General features: G+C 40.4%; 1 long non-coding RNA gene and 1 pseudogene across 4 annotated transcripts; one reads left to right on the plus strand and one right to left on the minus strand.

The window, feature by feature from the left end:
- Nucleotides 1-220: 220 nt before the first annotated feature.
- LOC135099108 (uncharacterized) lies at nucleotides 221-21365 on the minus strand. 4 transcript variants are annotated; one of them, XR_010267664.1, is made up of 15 exons: nucleotides 21286-21365; nucleotides 17586-18063; nucleotides 17165-17326; nucleotides 16879-16954; nucleotides 15193-15451; nucleotides 14348-14517; nucleotides 13706-13923; nucleotides 10957-11055; nucleotides 10473-10551; nucleotides 9951-10049; nucleotides 9468-9546; nucleotides 8938-9036; nucleotides 8284-8374; nucleotides 3136-3216; nucleotides 224-529 (listed from the first exon to the last, which is right to left on the minus strand). It is a non-coding gene; the product is annotated as an uncharacterized LOC135099108 (long non-coding RNA). The 4 variants fall into 4 exon arrangements; XR_010267662.1 differs by lacking the exon at nucleotides 21286-21365 and adding an exon at nucleotides 20306-20444 and having other exon boundaries at nucleotides 226-529; XR_010267663.1 differs by lacking the exons at nucleotides 16879-16954; nucleotides 21286-21365 and adding an exon at nucleotides 20306-20444 and having other exon boundaries at nucleotides 384-529.
- LOC135099107 (TBC1 domain family member 22B-like) lies at nucleotides 3526-7439 on the plus strand (annotated as a pseudogene).
- Nucleotides 21366-22258: the final 893 nt, after the last annotated feature.

Below are 22258 nucleotides of genomic sequence, written 5' to 3' on the forward strand. Positions count from 1 at the left end.
TTAAGTGGCTTTTTAAAAATTATTTGAGTTTTTCAAGAATGGAAATTTATCTTTTTAATTTATTTTCTATTATTTTTGCTTTCAATGTAGATCTTTTGAATAGATTAAGGCTGTAAACAAAGTAGATGCATAGATTATGTGTCTGCCGTGCCTAAACCCATAAAATCTTTAGTAACAATGAGTGAGACAGCCAAAGAAGGGTGGGGGAAGATAGAGAGAGAGATGGGGAACTGTGTGTAGAAATGCAAAAGGATGAGAGAAGAAGATAAAGAACAAGAAATACAAGAGAGAGAATGACAAAAAGGGGAGAAACACAAAAGACAACTGCTCGCTCTCGGTAAACAGCTAAAGAACAAGAAAATTCATGTATTACCTTATTTGGAAGTGGCAGTGGATCTTAGTCCTTGTTTTCCGCCTGGCTCTGTTCCTTCTGTGCCACGCTGAGTGCTGTGGTGGTGGTGGTGGTGGTGGTGGTGGCGGTGGTCATGGTGGTGGTGGTGGTGGTCATGGTGGTCATGGTGGTGGTAGCCTGTCGGAATAAAAGCAACATTAGTAATTTTCATGTACCAGTAATGTAAGTAATGTACCAGTAAATATATCAATAAATGAAAGAATGTTAATAATTGTGGAGGTGAAGAGAGACACAGGTGTTACGGCTCAGTTCTGACTAGTCTTGCTGTTGTGTCTAGGGGTGAGTAAGCCCTGGTGTTGGTCTTATTGATGCTGGGCTGGGCTGCTTGTGGCCTCAACCTGCTGGGTGATGGGCTGGTTCAGGCGCTGACTCACCCACTAATCAGCCCCGGTCATGTGTGAAGGGTGCACCAAGTATTGCTGCAGTTATTAATATTTGTGATGAAATCTGAAACTGTTCCTGAGATCACCAGGTACGGGAACACACAGGGGCCACGTGGCTACACTTGTGAGGTGTAATACATTAATACTTCACATTAAGGCAAGAACAATGTGAAGATGTGCTCAGTACGCCACGTTTGTCAAGGATACAATGCTCAAGACACAATGAACATCACACAGAGACTGGCTGTGTTGTTAAGGAGCTGCCATGCTGTGCTGTGCTGTGCTGTGCTGCCTTGCCTCTCAACCTGTACACTCATATTTAAAGCAGTGAGGTGCAGTTTACACCCTTGCTGTGTGCTGTGTCTCAGTGTGTGCCCAGCCCATCCACAAGGATAGCCAGGGTGCTGGACAGACAGGGCACACATGAGGCTGTGCCACCTGTCCAGCAGCCCAGTAATGCAAGAACAGGGGAGGCAGGGTAAACTCTGGAACTCCCTGCCTGCTTCTGTATTTCCACCTTCCTATGACTTGAATTCCTTCAAGAGGGAGGTTTCAAGACACTTATTCATCAATTTTTGACCACTGCTTTGACACTTTTATGGCACTGGCATTTCAGTGGGCATATTTTCTTATTGGATTTTTGTTGCCCTTGGCCAGTGTCACTCCTACATAAAATTAAAAAAAAAAAAAAAAAAAAAGCTGACCTAAGCGTGGTGACACAGAGGTACCAGCAAGTGACCTCAGGAAGATGAAAAAGTAATGGAGGTCATCTATTTCACCAATCACAATGACATGAAGGCTAGGGACACCACAGGGCCAAGACACCACCACCAACACCACGCCGCCCTTCACGCGTCACCCAGGCCGACAGGTTGGCGGCCCAGCGCGTTGGCCTCACACTTGCACTGTTCCTCCCCTGGTATGTGTGTGTGTGTGTGTGTGTGTGTGTGTGTGTGTGTGTGTGTGTGTGTGTGTGTGTGTGTGTGTGTGTGTGTGTGTGTGTGTGTGTGTGTGTGTGTGTGTACAGGACTTCCAGGTATTGATTTAACAGAGATTGTGTGAAACAGAATCTATTAACATATAGTATCAGGTAAAATGACACACTGATTACTGTCCTAATGTGTGTCCTAACTCATAATAATTTTGTATTATTTTTTGTACTATTGGGTACTATTAAAGGCTTGTACTAACTCTTAATATTATTGTGGGCTATTATATCACCTCTAACTATCAGTACTATTCTTTACTACTATCCAGGCAATAGTAATCCATTCTTTTCAACCATCAAGTGAGAGAGACAGATTTATTTATTTATTTATTCATTTATACAAGCCAGTGCTAGAGTAATATATATGTATAAAAAGGCCTACTAAGGTCCCTGTAGGTCAAAGGTCATCCTTCAAATACTGATTAACTCTTGTATTAGGGTGGTGGACAGAATAGTGGTGAAATATTGAGAATACTGGTGAACTCTTGTATTAGTGAGGTGGACAAAATAGTGGTGAAAGATTGAGAATACTGGTTAAATGTTGTATTAATGAGGTGGATAGACTAGTGGTGAAATATTGAGAATACTGGATAACTCTTGTATTAGGTGGGTGGTGGTGATGGTGGTGGTGGTTATTGTTGTTGTTGCTGCAGTCAGAAGCCATGATATTTATTCAATTTGTTTACTTGGGTTTGCACACAGAAGGTAAAAAGAAGCAAAAAATAAAATCATGCTAAAAAACACAAAAGAAAAAAGAAGTTAAAGAAAGAAAGAAAGAAAAAAATGAACAAAATTAAAAAGAAGAGCTTAAAAATCAAAGGTAGCTTTTGTTGTTGACCGAAAAAGATAAATAAATAAATAAACAAACAAAAATGCATCCAAATTTCAGGCTTTCGTTATTATTATTGTTGTTGTTGTTGTTATTATTAATGTAGGTGTGGAGGGCAGTCTGCCACTCTCCAGACCCCCAGGACCCTTTTCATCACTTCCGGTAACAGCAGCAGCAGTACTAGTAATAGTAGCAACAGTATTAGAAGAAGAGGAAGAAGTAGTAGTAGTAGTAGTAGTAGTAGTAGTAGTAGTAGTAGTAGTAGTAGTAGTAGTAGTAGTAGTCCTCCCTCTCCCATTGGCCTGTTATATTTAGTCTGTCCACCACCTCTCTCTCTCTCTTGCTGGTTATAGTAATAGTAGTAGTAGTAGTAGTCCTCCCTCTCCCATTGGCCTTATACATTGAAGCATGATAATACATAGCTGTGTTGCCTCATATGATGTACAGAGGGTGTACATGGCAGTGTATGTATGTGTTGTGGCTTATACAATGCTCTCATACACTAAAGCATGATGATACATACCGCTTTATTGCCTTGTATGAAGTATTGATGTGTCAACAGTGTTCTTGCATCCCATCTGTCTTGTGTTGGCCTGGTTCACCTCTGCAATACAAAAGAAATTATTATTAGTATTACTGATGCTAGTAGTAGTAGAAATAATAGTAGTAGTAGTAGTAGTAGTAGTAGTAGTAGTAGTAGTAGTAGTAGTAGTAGTAGTAGTAGTAGTAGAAGTAGTAGTAGTAGTAATGATTTATCCATCTATGTTTTAAATGTTTTTTTTAATTATTGTGATGTCATAATGCTTTCTCTCCTTCTCTATCTAACCCTCTCTCTCTCTCTCTCTCTCTCTCTCTCTCTCTCTCTCTCTCTCTCTCTCTCTCTCTCTCTCTCTCTCTCTCTCACATTCTCTCTCTCCCCGCAGACAGTGAGCGCGACATGGTAAGGACAGAGAAGTTCCTGGAGGTGATCAACGCAGCCAACACTTCCCTGCCGGAGCTGCGGAAACTGTCTTGGTCTGGCATTCCCTCACAAGTCCGTGCTGTGGCTTGGAGGTAATTAAATGTATGTATGTATGTGTGTATGTATGTGTGTGTGTTAGGTAGTACTAGTGAAGTTATGAATGTTTTTGTTTGTCTGTTAATTTTTAGTAATATAAAATAAAAAAAAAAAAAACACATTAATTTCTCTCTCTCTCTCTCTCAGGGCTACCTCCCAGCAAACTCAGAGAGACGAGAGGACACGCTGCGAAGGAAACGAGAGGAATAATGGAGTTTTGTGGACCAGTACTATGGCACGAGGCACGAGGATATCCACCAAGATACCTTTAGACAGGTGTGTGTGTGTGTGTGTGTGTGTGTGTGTGTGTGTGTGTGTGTGTGTGTGTGTGTGTGTGTGTGTGTGTGTTGATAATCTTCCTTTCCTGTTTTTTTTTCTTTCAATATTTTTTTCTCTCTCTTTTTCTTTATTTTCTATGTGTGTGTATATCAGTTTAAAAGCTTCATTCTCCTGTCATAGGAATATTTGTCACCTGGTGTATCTTTTCAGTCATTCTTTTATATACTGACTAAGATCTCTATCCTTGTAATATAGAGACCACAAAAGCAAGTATTCTCCTCTCTACTGCTCTCATCTAACCTAACCTAACATAACCTTAGCAAACCAAACCTAACCAAACCAAACCAAACTTAACCTAACCAAACCTAACTTAACCTAACCAAACTTAACCTAACCCAACCTAACCAAACCAAACTTAACCTAACCCAACCTAACCAAACCAAACTTAACTTAACCGAACTTAACTTAACCTAACCTAATCGAATTTAACCTAACTTAACCTAACCTAACCAAACTTAACTTAACCTAACCTAACCTAACCAAACCTAACTTAACCTAACCTAACCAAACTTAACCTAACCTAACCTAACCAAACTTAACTTAACCTAACCAAACTTAACCTAGTCTCACCAAACCCACGTCTCTCCACAGATTCACATTGACATCCCACGCATGTCTCCCCTGATTCCGTTGTTCCAACAAACAATCGTACAAGAAATGTTTGAGCACATTCTGTACATCTGGGCCATCCGTCACCCTGCCTCAGGTTACGTGCAGGGGATCAACGACCTTGTCACACCCTTCTTCATCGTCTTCCTTCATGAGGTGGTTCCTAAAGGTGAGGTTTTCAATGTCTTTTCCTACTTTGTGATTTAGATTAAGTTCTTGTCTTGTAAGGGCCTATTCTGTAATGCTCTGCTTTCTTGTTCCTTCTCTCCCATCTAGACTTTTCCAGAGTCACAGAGGGATAATTAGCTGTGTTCTCAAGAGTGTTTCTCCTGTTCATAATGTAGAAGTCTTGTTAATCTGTTACCACAATTTTAAAAACACTTAAAAATGCTTTGCTCATTTATCAAGACTGTTTTTCAAGGTCAAGGAGATGATTAGCCAGTTTTCAAGAGTGCTTCTCCTGTTAATAATGTACAAGTCTTGTTAATCTGTCACTAGAATCATGAAAAACACACTTAAAAACATGTACAGCTTCATCTAGAGCCTTTTTGAAAACAGAGGAAGTACAGCACAGAAGTGTTTCAAAATATGGTACCAAATATCTATCAGTTTATCTATCCATCAGTTTATTTTGTTAGAAGAGAGAAGATTATAGTATTACCTAACCTATCCATCCATCAATCTATCAATCTATCTATCTATCAATCAATCTATTAGCAAAGAAGACACTAGGCATTCAAAAAGATTACTTTATTGCCAAACCTAACCTATCCATGCATCCGTTCACCAATCAGAGGAGAGCCTGGACACATACGAGGTGGAGAAGATTGAAGCGGAGCAGCGGGCGGTGGTGGAGGCAGACAGCTTCTGGTGTATGTCAAAGCTGCTGGATGGAATACAAGACAACTACACTTTTGCACAGCCAGGCATTCAAAGCAAAGTGCAACAGCTCGGCGAACTTATGAAGAGGATAGATGTGTGTGTGTGTGTGTGTGTGTGTGTGTGTGTGTGTGTGTGTGTGTGTGTGTGTGTGTGTGTGTGTGTGTGTGTGTGTGTGTGTTTCTCAGTTATTCTTGTGTTCTCTTAAGTATCCAGCCTCTCTTTGTCTCTGTAGTAATCTGGTTGTGTGTGTGTGTGTGTGTGTGTGTGTGTGTGTGTGTGTGTGTGTGTGTGTGTGTGTGTGTGTGTGTGTGTGTGTGTGTGTGTGTGTGTGCAACTTAATCCTAACTCAATCCATCTTTCCACAGTCAATCTCCACCAGCACTTGGCCAGACATGAGATAGACTACCTTCAATTTTCCTTCCGATGGTTCAACAACTTGCCAATGAGGGAGATGCCCCTAGGCTGCACCGTCAGGCTCTGGGACACACTGCACGCTGAACCTGACGGCTTCTCCCACTTCGTGCTCTATGTGTGTGCTGCGTTCCTCACCTACTTCTCCCAGCACCTCATGAACCAGAGGGATTTCCAGGTGTGTGTGTGTGTGTGTGTGTGTGTGTGTGTGTGTGTGTGTGTGTGTGTGTGTGTGTGTGTGTGTGTGTGTGTGTGTGTGTGTGTGTGTTGTGTTCCTCAGCTATTTTTGCCAGCACCTCATGAACCAGAGAGGGACTTTCAAGTGAGGGTTTTTTTATGTAGGAAGGACACTGGCCAAGGGTAACAAAAATCCATTAAAAAAATATGCCCACTGAAATGCCAGTCCCATAAAAGGGTCAGAGCAGTGGTCAAAACTTGATGAATAAGTGTCTTGAAACCTCCCTCTTGAAAGAATTCAAGTCATAGGAAGGTAGAAATACAGAAGCAGGCAGGGAGTTCCAGAGTTTACCAGAGAAAGGGATGAATGACTGGTTCCGAGGGTCAATGACTGACTGACTTCCGAGGGGTCTAGGCCAGCGAGTGTGTGAAGGCTGTGCTTATTTATCATTCTGTATGAAGTGAGCAGTCGCACACCTCTCCTTCTCCTAACCTAACCTAACACCAACAGTGACTAATACTGCTACTACATATCTGAAGGCTATACATAAATCTTTCCTCCTAACCTAACCTAACTTAACCTCCCCTGCCCCACATTGAAACTATTCCCTACCACTAGAGTCCAGTGGAGTTCACCTAACTAAACCTAACTAATCTAACATAAGGTCACTCCCACAGGGCTTAATGCTGCTGCTTCAGAATCTGCCAACATCCTCTTGGTCAGACACGGAGATCAGTCTGCTGGTGGCCGAGGCATTCAGGTTGAAGTACACATTTGCTGATGCGCCAAACCACCTCCAGACACCTCGGAAGTGATGCCACACCCAGCACAACAGTGGAGCAACACCAGGAAACCATAGAAACAAACAGAATCCACCAAATGTCACCAAAATAGCCAAAACCTACTGAAAATTAATGGGGAACGCAAGGAAATATTTAAAACGCAGGAAATTAATGGGTTTTACCAGAAAAATGCCCAGAACGTACCAGATATTAGTGAGAAACGAGAGAATATAATTTTAAACAGCAGGTGTTACCAAGAATAATACCCAGAATGCACCAGAAAATATAAGCAAAAAATAGAAACAAGAAAACACCAGAGAAATTAACAAGAAAATGTTCATAAAAAAAAAAAATACCTTAGAAAATTTAATTAAAAGCATCATACCATATCAAAAAAAACAATATTAAAAAAACACAATAATAAACACTAAAACACCCAGAATACTGAAAAAAACATCAATAAACACCACAAAACACCAGGAAATGCCAGGTACAAGGGTGCTGGAGTGAGTGGTATTAGTGTTTTGTGAGAGATGACGAGGTGAGGGGAGAATTGTGAAAAAAGTGTGAGGTGGGAGCCAGATTGTGCCGTGTTACCCAGTACAGACACGATTCACAGCTCCACACAACACTGGTAGCCTCACCCGCAACTGTGACTGTGTGTGTGTGCGTGTGTATGTGTGCGTGTGTTTCATACTGCTGAGGAACAGATGAGTTCTGCATTTGGAAACTGTACTTATGAATTTACATATAATGATACCACAGATAGTATTATAGTTGACTGGATAGAACCAGCAGACAAGAGGCATCAAATCTTTCATAATCTGCCTAAAGTAACTAAAAATATGTCCAGAAACATAAGCTGAAACAAATTTAGTTAAAATGAGAAATAAGAGGTGAATTAAAACATAATCCTTCTCAGAGAAATAGTTTGTCTTATGTTTTTCACTGCTATGTGTACTTGCAATTATCTTTCATTGCTCAGGAATCCTGAGCAATGAAAGATAATTGCAACTAACCTTGCTTCCCCAAAATGCAGATAAACCTTTAAAATTTACCATCAGCATTATAAATTTAGTTGCATATATCCACTGTTCAAATTACAATAAGACCAATTTAATGAGATTGAATGTTGTGTTTGGAGTTTTATTTAAAATATCAGTTTTTTTCTTTAATTTGTAGTTAATGTTTTTAAATGCTTGGCAAGTCTCTCTCTCTCTCTCTCTCCCCACACACACCTCCAGGGGCTTCCTCAAGATTGAAAGATTAACTATTTACCCACAAAAAGACCTCTCAGACCCTCCTCAAGCTCCCAGGACCCCCTTGAAGGGGGTCTAATACCCGCTACCCACTAATACACACATATATATCACAAGAGAACAGTGAGCCAGTAATAACAAAATTGACACATACCTTCTGTGTCCTCTGCAAAGGTCTCCCTCACTCTGAATGTCCGAGGCAACGTCACCTCTTCCTGCCAGAGTTCTGTTACCAACATAGTCATCTGGAAGGCAAAAAAGAGATGAATAATATAACCCTGGGGGCCCACCACTAAATCTGCTATTAACATATCTATATTATTTCTTTTTAATCTCCTGACCTAACTAAACTAACCTTCTTTCCCCAAAATGCAGATAAACCTTTAAAATTTACCATCAGCATTATAAATTTAGTTGCATATATCCACTGTTCAAATTACAATAAGACCGATTTAATGAGATTTAATTTTGTGTTTTGAGTTTTATTTAAAATATGTTTTTTTTTCTCTAATTTGTAGTTAACATTTTTAAATGCTTGGCAAGTCTCTCTCTCTCTCTCTCCCCACACACCTCCAGGGGCTTCCTCAAGATTGAAAGATTAACTATTTACCCACAAGAAGACCTCTCACACCCTCCTCAAGCTCCCAGGATCCCTTAGAAGACCCTCCACACCCACAAGACCCCAACACACCTCCACGGGCTTCCTCAAGATTGAAAGATTAACTATTTACCCACAAGAAGACCTCTCAGACCCTCCTCAAGCTCCCAGGATCCCTTAGAAGACCCCCACACACCCCCAGCGGCTTACCTTAGGGGAGAACGGGTCATGTTGATTGTGTTTTTCTGCAGTGACGACAGAGTGGTTGTTGACTTGGGTGTAGTGGGCAGGCTGGCTGGTACGCTTTTCCTGTAAGATGTAGGGGCTGTTAGTAGTAGTAGTAGTAGTAGTAGTAGTAGTAGTAGTAGGTAGTAGTAGTAGTAGTAGTAGTAGTAGTAGTAGTAGTAGTAGTAGTAGTGGTGGTGGGTGGTGGTGTGTCTAGAAGTGTTTGAGGATATTTTGGTGTGTTTTGAAGGAGTTTGTATGTTGTAATGTGTTTTTAATGTGTTGTTGTGTGTTTGCAGGTGTGTTGGGGTGTTTAAGGGGTGGGCAGACTGGTGGTGCCTTCCCCCAGCAAGTTACAGAGGCTATTAACATAAGAGTAGAAGATAAGACAAGTCACAAGCAAGCCACCCACAAAATGAGGCCTCCCTTAAGATTACTACCCTCCCATAAACCACTCGGTAAAACACACACACACACACACACACACACACACACACACACACACACATACACACCTGTTGGACATAGCAAGGTGACAGTCAGTTCTTGTCAGTATCTTGAAATCAGCAGTGTTGCATTGAGAACCCTTTGAGTCTGGAAGAAAAACAAACTCATTAATTAGACTTCCACCATTGCTGACAACTTCATACTAATTACAGACACACAGAACAAGATAACAGTGTCAGTTTATGGTGTGCGGGTGTCCCCTAGGACACCCGCACACCTTCAGGACCCCCACACACCTCCAGGGGCTTCCTCAACATTGAAAGATTAACTATTTACCCACAAAAAGACTTCTCAGACCCTCCTCAAGCTCACAGGACCCCCTTAGAAGACCCCCACACCCACAAGACCCACACACCTCCACGGGCCACCTCAGGATAGAAGGATTAAATATTCACCCACAATAACACCTCGCAGACCCTCCCCAAGCTCCCAGGACCCCTTAGAAGATCCCCAGACACCCCTAGGACCCGCACACACCCCCAGGAGCTTACCTTAGGGGAGAACGGGTCATGTTGATTGTGTTTTTCTGCAGTGACGACAGAGTGGTTGTTGACTTGGGTGTAGTGGGCAGGCTGGCTGGTACGCTTTTCCTGTAAGATGTAGGGGCTGTTAGTAGTAGTAGTAGTAGTAGTAGTAGTAGTAGTAGTAGTAGTAGTAGTAGTAGTAGTAGTAGTAGTAGTAGTAGTAGTAGTAGTAGTAGTAGTAGTGGTGGTGGTGGTGGTGTGTCTAGAAGTGTTTGAGGATATTTTGGTGTGTTTTGAAGGAGTTTGTATGTTGTAATGTGTTTTTAATGTGTTGTTGTGTGTTTGCAGGTGTGTTGGGGTGTTTAAGGGGTGGGCAGACTGGTGGTGCCTTCCCCCAGCAAGTTACAGAGGCTATTAACATAAGAGTAGAAGATAAGACAAGTCACAAGCAAGCCACCCACAAAATGAGGCCTCCCTTAAGATTACTACCCTCCCATAAACCACTCGGTAAACACACACACACACACACACACACACACACATACACACCTGTTGGACATAGCAAGGTGACAGTCAGTTCTTGTCAGTATCTTGAAATCAGCAGTGTTGCATTGAGAACCCTTTGAGTCTGGAAGAAAAACAAACTCATTAATTAGACTTCCCACCATTGCTGACAACTTCATACTAATTACAGACACACAGAACAAGATAACAGTGTCAGTTTATGGTGTGCGGGTGTCCCCTAGGACACCCGCACACCTTCAGGACCCCCACACACCTCCAGGGGCTTCCTCAACATTGAAAGATTAACTATTTACCCACAAAAAGACTTCTCAGACCCTCCTCAAGCTCACAGGACCCCCTTAGAAGACCCCCACACCCACAAGACCCACACACCTCCACGGGCCACCTCAGGATAGAAGGATTAAATATTCACCCACAATAACACCTCGCAGACCCTCCCCAAGCTCCCAGGACCCCTTAGAAGATCCCCAGACACCCCTAGGACCCGCACACACCCCCAGGAGCTTACCTTAGGGGAGAACGGGTCATGTTGATTGTGTTTTTCTGCAGTGACGACAGAGTGGTTGTTGACTTGGGTGTGGTGGGCAGGCTGGCTGGTACGCTTTTCCTGTAAGATATAGGGGCTGTTAGTAGTAGTAGTAGTAGTAGTAGTAGTAGTAGTAGTAGTAGTAGTAGTAGTAGTAGGAAAGGGAGGAGGAGTGATGATATTGGTAAAAGAGGATATTGTTGTTGAGGAAGTGGAATATGGTGATGGAATGGTGGAAACTTTGAGTATTGTGATTAAGATCAAAGGAAGTGAAAAAAGGAAAGTTATCATGACTTATGTATCACCAAAAACTAATGCATGGGAGACCAGTAGATATAAAACTATGCAACTAAAAACAAGAAATAGCATAGAGGAAATGATAAGGAAAAGTGACAAAGTGTTCTTAGTAGGTGACTTCAACACTAAAGGAATTAACTGGGAGGAGATGGAAGTGATAGAAAATGTTGGGTTGTGGAGAGAACTTAGGCACACACACACACACACACACACACACACACACACACACACACACACACACACACACTACACACACACACACACACACCTTACCAATTTGAAAAAGAAAAGAGGAGAAAAAAAAAAAAAGAGATCAGGGGAGAAGAGGAAGGAAACAAAAGACAAGAGCAAGTGTAGATAGCCCTAATTAGATACAATGTTGTGTGTGTGAGTGTGTATTTCCCCAGTTTTGACATACAGGAAAAGAATAGTGCTTGTACTGACACATATTTATATCCAGTAATGTCCTGTTTGGCTTTCAAGTGTTTAATATTCCTAATGTGGACTACTTTGTATCCAAGGTGTTCAATCCAAGTTTCAGCGTTGCTATGAGAAAAATTGTATTCATTGATATCTTTCATATGAACAGTCATTTGAATTTCTTGGCTGTATCTTGTATCTCTTTAATCACAAAAAAAAAAATAAAAAAAAAATATATATATATATATAAAAAAATATATATATATATATATATATATATATATATATATATATATATATATATATATATATATATATATATATATATATATATATATATATATATATATATATATATATATATATATAAAATCTGTCATCTTGGAATTTCTTTGATGCCTTGGATATTATATGATTTCCCCTTCTCATGTATTTATTTATTTATTTATTTTATTTATTTTACGTATTTATTTATTTGTTTATTTATTTATTTATTTTTTGCTAATCTTTCTTCACTGTCTTGGTTGCTGCTCTTCATATTCTGTTTATGTTCCTTATGGTCTCTCTCAGTATGATGACCATATGATTGTTGAATATTCCAGTTTAGGATGGATCATGGAAATTGTTTCATCTAACTGAATGTCGTTCTTATAAGAACATAACATAAGAAATAAGGGAAGCTGCAAGAAGCGACCAGGCTTACACGTGGCAGTCCCTGATCATTTTCCTTGGCTTATGTCTTTCCTCTGAACCTGTTTTTAAGTGTGTCTGATGATAAGTTATCTTGAAACATTATTCCTAATTCTTTTCACATTCTTAATCTGTGGAGTTGTTAATTTCTTATCAGGTAATTTCCTGTCTGTGTCATACTACTCTTGCCAAATTCTGTCTGCACTTTTTGACATTATTATTATTTTTATTATTATTGTTATTATTGTTCAGACATTTAGACAACTTGGAGGGGGAGGTAGGAGGAAAACACAGGTGTATGGAGTTGAGTTTATTCCTGACCAGTTTTGCCTACAGCTTCTTCAGCTGAAGAAGCTGTAGGAAACTGGTCGGGAGTAAACTCAACTCCATACACCTGTGTTTTTCTCCTACCTCCCGTATATATATATATATATATATATATATATATATATATATATATATATATATATATATATATATATATATATATATATATATATATATATATATATATATATATATATATATATATATATTCATCTAATCTTTTCTTGATATTTATGATATTTAATAATCCCTTGTTAAAACCACTTATAAGTTTGAAGACATGAATCAGGCCACTTCACACATTCCATGATTCTAAAGAGAGCAAATTGAGTGGTCTGGATTTGTTACTCTATAATTAAGCTGTCTTACCAATCTGAAAACCTCAGTCATGTTGTCTTACCCTTCATCTCTTGGTAAAATTCATACTCAGATCATTGATTTTCATTCAACATACTTTTGCATTTCAGTGAAATTATATAAGCGAGAGAGAGAGAGAGAGAGAGAGAGAGAGAGAGAGAGAGAGAGAGAGAGAGAGAGAGAGAGAGAGAGAGAGAGAGAGAGAGAGAGAGAGAGATCAGAGAGAGAGAGAGATCAGAGAGAGAGAGAGATCAGAGAGAGAGAGAGAGAGAGAGAGAGAGAGAGAGAGAGAGAGAGAGAGAGAGAGAGAGAGAGAGAGAGAGAGAGAGAGAGAGAGAGAGAGAGAGAGAGAGAGAGAGAGAGAGAGAGAGAGAGAGAGAGAGAGAGAGAGAGAGAGAGAGAGAGAGAGAGAGAGAGAGAGAGAGAGAGATCAGAGAGAGAGAGAGAGATCAGAGAGAGAGAGAGAGAGAGAGAGAGAGAGAGAGAGAGAGAGAGAGAGAGAGAGAGAGAGAGAGAGAGAGAGAGAGAGAGAGAGAGAGAGAGAGAGAGAGAGAGAGAGAGAGAGAGAGAGAGAGAGAGAGAGAGAGAGAGAGAGAGAGAGAGAGAGAGAGAGAGAGAGAGAGAGACAATAAACACTTACTCCATTTCATTGGCTTTTTCAGAGAAGACTCTCAAAATGAACTCTCCTTCTTCATTAGGCTCAAAGGTGGATGGCACAATGCAGTAAGTGCCAGGGGGCAGCTTGAAGCGACAAGACACCTCCCTCATGTTGATGAAGGATGGGGAACGAGCCACTGAGGCAGAATACTTGAAGAAGTTCAGATCTAAAGGCCGAGGAACACCATCTGGGTCTCGTAACTGTAGAGTGAAAATGTGAATATGTGTAAGTTTAGCTAGTTAGTGATGCCTGCTATTTATCACTCCTTCAAAGGCGTCGGCATGTTGGAAGAATCTCGACTTTGTTGTCTTTGCACATTGCAGTCCTCTCTCTCTATGATATTCTAATGATATGGCCTTCCATTTCACAGGAAGATATTTTTCACACCAGCAGCATTTAAGGTTATGTCTGTGATGAAATTTGGACTGATACTTGATCCAGGGAGTGACATAGGTTATGTCTGTGATAGGCTGTGAATAGCTGGGAGAGGGTGTGACAGGTTGTGAGAGGCTGGGAGAGGCTGAGAAAAGACAGTGAGAGGCTGGAAGATGGTGGAGAAAATAATGGGAAACTGGAAAAATGAGAGGGAGAGATGGAAAGAGACACACAGGTACACAGACACACCTGTAGGAAGGCCTCATTAATATCCCCTTATCAGCTGGAGGGAGGGCTACAGGTAATAATCTTTTCTTCTTCCTCATCCGTGCCTCCTCCTCGTCCTCTTCTTCCTCTTCCTCCTCCACTTCGTACTCTGGAACTGGCGACCCCACCACTGGCACCTCGGACATGGCCTCCTGCGGGATGCTAAGGTAGTTAGGGTACTGTCTGAGTTAGCGTGTGTGTGTATGTTGGTTAAGTTTGGTTAAGTGTTAAATAAAGAATGGTATTTTATATTAATTTCAATCTATTTATCCACTTATTATCTGTATTTTTAAGATACATGTAGCATTTGAACTGTAAACCTTTCTAACTGTCTATCTCCTGCACACCCAGCTTGTCAACACCCCTGTGCCTGCAAACGGGTCACTGAACATTAAATAAACTTGTCCGAGTCCCCTACATACACACAAGTGGCTGGCCAGACAATGCATCAACTCAAACAATGGATAAACAGTGGGAATGTGCTGGTCTGAGCCCCCAAAACACACTAGTGCCTGGCCAGACACTGCATAGGCACAGATGGGGGGCTGGTTTGGCCTGACAGCACCCTCCAGTGTTCATGTAAACTCAGACTACCATTTGTAATTCTATTTTGGGGAGCCACACCTCAGAGAGTCTTCTTTTATTGCAGTTTTGTCTCCCACGGCTGGCTGGTGCCCCTCCTACATAACAAAATAAATAGATAATGTTTTTTTATCAGTTAGAGGACTTTTCATCTCTACCTGTTGAAATAAGATTATCTCGGAAAGTTTAAAAATGGATGCACTACTACTACTACTACTACTACTACTACTACTACTACTACTTACCCTGAACAATACCTCATCCTCAGCATCAGAGGACGGCCCCTCCCCCTCCTCACTGACTAACTGTTGTTGTTGTTGCAGTTGTTGTTGTAATAGAATCAACCTCTTCCTCTCCCTCTCTCTCTGACGTACCTCCCTCCTGGCTTCCCTCTCTCTCTCCTCCTCCTCTCCTTCCTCTCCCTCCTCTCTTGCTTCTCTCTCTCTCTCTTGCTGCTGTTGCAATCTCTGGGTCCACAATGTCCTCGTTGATTCTTGGGATTTGCTGCAAAAGGAGAGAGAGAGAGAGAGAGTCAGTGGAAGTGAGAGAGAGGATGAGAGAGAAGGGTAAAAGTATTATTGTAAGTTTGTGGGATCTGTGAGAGAGAGAGAGAGAGAGAGAGAGAGAGAGAGAGAGAGAGAGAGAGAGAGAGAGAGAGAGAGAGAGAGAGAGAGAGAGAGAAATATGTAATAAGAAGAAGAAGAAGAAGAAGAAGAAGAAGAAGAAGAAGAAGAAGAAGAAGAAGAAGAAGAAGAAGAAGAAGAAGAAGAAGAAGAAATGATGAGATAATAAGAGAAATAATGAGAAAGACAAAATATGTAATAATAATAATAATAATAATAATAATAATAATAATAATAACAATAATAATAATAATAATAATAATATCTAAAACATTCTCTCTCTCTCTCTCTCTCTCTCTCTCTCTCTCTCTCTCTCTCTCTCTCTCTCTCTCTCTTTTTCTCCTAGTGGTAATTTAAAAGATTTCTTAAATGAATTGGAGAATATTAGTGTTTATATCTGGTCCTAAGTGAACTACATTCAACATTCAATGAATATTGAATTGATCCATGTGGTCAACTGGCTGGAATCCAATAAATTATCTCTTAACATAAACAAAACTCACTATATGTTGCTCACACACACAGTAAAAGTCCGAACCTACCAGTGTCTTACATTTAGGGACCTTAAACTCCTAGAAACTGGAGACATTACTGTATTCCAGACCTTGCCGTTTGTATACAAAGCTCTTAATACAAACATAACAGACACAGGCTCATGATATTCAGTTAAGACAGACAGGTAACTTAAGATACCCTTCTGCTGAACCTCCCGTGCCCAACAGAGTGTCGTCTCACGAGGAACCAAGCACTGGACCCAGCTCTTGTAATTATTCGTTGTATTTATTATTTTTCCCATTGTAATCAGCTCTACTATTATAAACATATAATTGTAATTTGTAGTAATTATTATTATTATTATTATTTGCTTGTGTTATTGGTATCATTATTTCTTGCAAGTATCTATAATTTGATTGGGTTAAAGTTATGAATTACTTACTATATAATTATGTACTGTTTTTTTTTTTTTCATGATAGCTGAATAAAAACACTGGTCTTAATAAACCTTAGTATAAAACATTCATTGGTCCACAAAGGCCTTGTGGTCCACAGACTGGCCATCACATATCAGAATGTCTATATACCAGTCTGTCTGTATATATTAACACCAATATATATCATTTAATCAATCAATCACTCTGTAAGGAAAATATACACAAATAAATACAATAACAGCAGATATATATATATATACTCTCTCTCTCTCTCTCTCTCTCTCTCTCTCTCTCTCTCTCTCTCTCTCTCTCTCTCTCTCTCTCTCTCTCTCTCTCTCTCTCTCTCTCTCCCTCTCTCTCTCTCTCTCTCTCTCACCTGCTGGAGGAGGGAGATCAGCCAAGCCACAGGTAACCCAGGTGTGTGTGGCCCACCTCCACCTCCCTGGAACAACCTGAGAGGGAGGAGGTGGTCAGAAGTAGTAGTAGTAGTAGTAGTAGTAGTAGTAGTAGTAGTAGTAGTAGTAGTAGTAGTAGTAGTAGTAGTAGTAGTAAGATTGATTTTCTATCTCTGTCTCTCCTTTCTGCATGTAAAAAACTTTCTCTCTTTCTCTCTCTCTCTCTCTCTCTCTCTCTCTCTCTCTCTCTCTCTCTCTCTCTCTCACCTGTATGACATTCCCTGCCTGCACTGTCATGGGGGAGTGGGGCTGTGGGGTTGAAGCATATTGGGGCAACACCTGAATAACCCTTGTTGTGGCGGTGGTGGCAGTGGTGGTGGTGGTGGTGGCAGTGTCAGTCCCCTCAGCTGCATCATAAGGGTACTGGAACTGTTGGAAGGAGGGGGGTTAGTTTGGGGGTTGATAATTGACCTGTGAAAGAATTACTTGTGTGTAATTAGTGACAGTTATATAAGTAATGTGTGTGTGTGTGTGTGTGTGTGTGTGTGTGTGTGTGTGTGTGTGTGTGTGTGTGTGTGTGTGTGTGTGTGTGTGAGCTCTCCCCTGCCTCTCCTGCTGTGGCTGTGTTGAGTGCCACAGTGCTGCAGTGCCACAGGCAGTGACAACCAGCCTGCCTGCCTCTTCTTACCTGCTGTGGTTGTGGAGGGTAGGGCCAGCTGTACACCTGCTGTGGCTGTTGCTGCTGCTGCTGCTGCTTTAGGGGGAGCAGGGGGCGCAGCGGAGGGCAGCTCTGAGTCGCTCCTGGTGTGGGGCGGGGGACAGAGGCTGTGGTAGGGACTGGTGTGGCTGATGGTGGGTGGGGCGGGGCTCGGGGGCCGGGGGGTGCAGGACGGAGGGCTCGTCGTCGCCGCTGTCGTGTCCCCCGGGGGGCACCCGCGCCTCTTCCTCCTCCTCCTCCTCCTCCTGTGGCAGGAAGCCCTTCAGGTCAGGGCGGGGCAGCCGCAGCGCACCCTTTGCCCCAAGCCTGAAGGTGATTGGGCCGGGGCGGGCGGGGCGCAGACCTCCTCCTCCCCCACAGGGAGGGGCAGGGAGAGGTTTGGTGGGGATCCAGTGTGTCAGGGCAGGGTGGGGTGGAGGTGGCTCAGGTCCTCCCAGCACACACACTACTGCAATATATAAAATAAATTAGACAGGGCTTAACAACAACAACAACAACAACAATAATTAATAATAATAATAATAAAAAACAATGCTAGGTTAGGTTGCGGGTTCCCAGTCAACAGTTGGCGTCAATAATGAGACAATAATTAAACAATTGCAATAATTACTGTTTAAATAAGATAATACAAAAATAATAAGAGATGCAATTATTTTTTTTATGTAATCTGAACAAAATAATACAAAATAATAGTATTTCTATGTTAATTTAAGCACAGAAACAAATAAATCAATAAAAACAGTACAAAAAACAATAAGATATACAATTATTTTCATGTAATCTTAGCATGAAAATACACAAATAAATAAAATAAAAAAAAATAGCAAGATATACAATTATTGGTGTATGATAAGCACAATAATCACTGTTCTGGAAAACAAGATTATTTGAGGCAGTGAATAATGTCACTGGCTCTTCTTGTGCTGTGCATCTGGTGATATCACTGCATGCTGCTCACAGGGGACTAGTTCTCGGCAGTGTCCGAGTGCTGCCTGCTGCTGAAGCTGTGGTAGGACGCTGCGTCTGGTGATGACCATTGAAAACTTCCTGGTGTTGAATTCATAGGAAATAAGGATCACCTGAAGATCCGCCACCCCAGCCGCACTCGGGGTGGCAGATCTTCAGATGAGACAATCTGGGGTGGCGGATCTTCAGGTGATCCCATACTTTTAATGAAGTAAACTTTTTTCTGCATTTTATATCCACTCAGTTTTTTAATGCATTCATGTTGTTAGGTTAGGTTAGGTTAGGTTAGGTAAGGCTAACCTAACCTAACCTAACCTAACCAAGTGAGAGAGTCTGGGGTGGCGGATCTTCAGGTGAGACAATCTGGGGTGGCGGATCTTCAGGTGATCCGGAAATAATTGTGGTATTACATGTGAAGATGTTAATTGATGTCTCTGTTGCTTTTTGGCAATTAGTTTGATTAATTCTGAGCTTAAAAACAAACAAAAAACCAACTCCAATCAAAATTCTGCGTTTCCCGAGGCCATGACACCATATTTGCCTCGGAACAGATCCCATTCGCGAAGCGCCACGACTGGCCGAGCCCTTAAGCCTTTCCCTCCCACCGGCCAATCAGAATTCACCTTATTTAACCCTTCATATTGACTGTAATTATTCATTTTATCAGTTATTCTTTGTGTGTGTGTGTGTGTGTGTGTGTGTGTGTGTGTCTGTTTCACTCATATAAAGTATAAGAATACAAGCTTATTTAATTATTTATCAATTAATTAATTTGAAAATAATGTTGAATATTTATTTATTTATTTATCTATTTAATTTCCGTCAGTGTGCCTTGAATTAAGCCAAGCCAGGCCAAAATCATTGTTATATTACAATTACACAATATATTCCAGTAAAAACTTACCATCTAATTCATAAAACAATAAAAGTAACAATAATAATCCATATTTTTATAAGTTACACTAAATATTACAATGAAAACCGTGTACTTGTCACATCAATAAAGTCAATAATGCTGTACTTGGGTCCTCTCTCTCTCTCTCTCTCTCTCTCTCTCTCTCTCTCTCTCTCTCTCTCTCTCTCTCTCTCTCTCTCAGTGTATTTGTGAGATATATAACCACCCAGCCAGCCAGGGACCACAACACGTCACTAGTGGTGTACTGGGGTCTTCTCTCTCTCTCTCTCTCTCTCTCTCTCTCTCTCTCTCTCTCTCTCTCTCTCTCTTTCTCAGTGCATTTGTGATATATATAATGTGAATGATGAAATAATGAGTGCAATGGTTGGCTTCACTAATGCACAGCTGGCAACTAACACCACACAGACAGCCAGGGACCACAACACCTCACTAGTGGTGTACTGGGGTCCTCTCTCTCTCTCTCTCTCTCTCTCTCTCTCTCTCTCTCTCTCTGTGTGTGTGTGTGTGTGTGTGTGTGTGTGTGTGTGTGTGTATCCTCTCTTTCAGCTAGGCAAGGATCCCAATATTCCCCTGTATCAAACAAACAAACAAACAAACAAACAAGGAAATTAAGATGAAATAACTGATACAGGAATGGCAAACATATCTAACGTACCCAAACGAACGCCATATTGAAAAAATAACACCAACAATGAACAAACAACTCGAAAATAATATAAAAATCCGCTAATTTGACCCAAACATCCCCTGCCCTTATCACCCTCTCAGTTTCCTTATTTCCCGGCCTTCCACACCTTATTTCCCTTACCTTGACTATTCCAGGGGCAGGAAATAGTTAATTCCTCTTATTTCCGTCCCTCTTCGTGGCCTATTATACCGGGAATCTTTACATTTCAATTCCTAACACCACATCCACAGCGGCTTTCGAACCTCCATCTTGGTCTTGGTCTGGGTCCTTGCTTACATCGGCCTCGCATATAAACCTATAAAATTATCGTACTCAGCTGGGTTTTAGTTCAATAAATGCCTACATTGATATTTCCTCTTCCTTATTATATTTATAGGAACTGCAATAAAGATGAGAGGCAGTAAATAAGACCTATAGCGAGAAATTTAAAATATATTATGTTAGGGGCATTAGGTCAAGATGCCATTGTGTAAAAGGAAAGCAAATCTGATGAATTAAGATTGTGGGGGAGAACAGAATAGCAATAATGTTTCTGAACGCACAAAATATACAGCAATAGAGGCTTTGCAATTATATACAGGGAAAGGACCGCGTTAACAGAAAGGCCACAGGAATTAGCCAGGTTTCTCCTGTTAAGAATGCAGAAATTTTGCTTATCTGCCACTAAAACACTATAAAAACACCTTTAAAACCTTTGTCAGTTTTAATAGAGGCACAGAAGTGTAATTCTTTATTTAAATTAAGAGAAAGGACACAGAAATTGGCCGAGTTCTCAAGATTTTAGAGAAAAACCTGATACAAGAAGAACGGAAGAGAGAAAACATGACATTTTAAGGAGTAAATTTTTCTAAGGTCCTACTAATTAAAACTTTCTTACCTAACATTACCGAGAGAGAGAGAGAGAGAGAGAGAGAGAGAGAGAGAGAGAGAGAGAGAGAGAGAGAGAGAGGGTGACAATCCCATATAACATTATCTAAATATTCCCAAAAAGAAGTCCTTATGTAATCTCGGTTATCTGAACAGTCATGTCTCCCAGCGCTGTCATTTTTCCAGCATTCATTCCTCATTCATTGCACAATAAAATCTGATGGTTAACTTACTCGTTTGAGGTGAAATAACGAAGATTAAAGAGCGATTAATATTTCCACTGCACTATATTCAAGACTCGCATCAAACTCCCACTGTCAGGTTTATTTATTTATTTTTTATTTATTTATTTGTTTATTAATGTTATTGTTTTTTCACGGAAATGTTTGTTTTGATTTTTCTGTTTATTTAATTGTTACTTGTTTTGTTTTTTTGTTTTGTCTTATGAGTTAATTATTTCGTTGATTTCGTCATTCATTAATAAAATTATTGATCCATTTATTTGTTTTTTTTTCTTGTGTGTATATGTAATTACGTATTTTTATAATATTAAGAGTTAATTAATTTTTTCTCGTTTGTTTGTCTGTTTTTTTTTTTTTTTTTTTTGTTTCGCGTTTCAAAAAAGAAAATCAGACTATTTATTTCATCTTCGAATGTGGAGAAGTTTTGTTTACTTATTTAATTTTGCCTAAATCAATCGTTTTTAATCGCTGTTTTCAGTAGAAACGTTTATTCTTATTTTTTATTCTGTTTATTTCTCAGTTTTATGACTTTATATTATATGTTTGGACACTTGTGAAAGGTAGCTGATAAACACTGACTACTAACCCTTTAACTACTAACAAACACCATTTATCTCTCTCCCTCGCCAGTCTCCCTATTGCCAACTGTCTTCCACATCTATATAATCAGGAAACCATGTCAAAAAAACTACTTATGGGATGCTGGCGTTAACCATATAACTGCGTAGCCTATCTCCACTCTTCGCCAACATCTAAACACAAACCTATCTACCTTATAATGTCATCTACAGTTATTTTATGATTATTTACCATGATAAAATTGTTATATCAAGTTGTTTTATATATTAAAATGTTTCCATCATGCCCACATACACACACAAAACCATTTAATTCGTAAACAACAAACATTTGTAGCCTATCATTTATCTAGTGTTATTTTCTGATTACATACCGTGAGAAAATT

The sequence above is a fragment of the Scylla paramamosain genome, unplaced genomic scaffold (assembly GCF_035594125.1).
Source record: "Scylla paramamosain isolate STU-SP2022 unplaced genomic scaffold, ASM3559412v1 Contig104, whole genome shotgun sequence".
Taxonomy (NCBI): domain Eukaryota; kingdom Metazoa; phylum Arthropoda; class Malacostraca; order Decapoda; family Portunidae; genus Scylla; species Scylla paramamosain.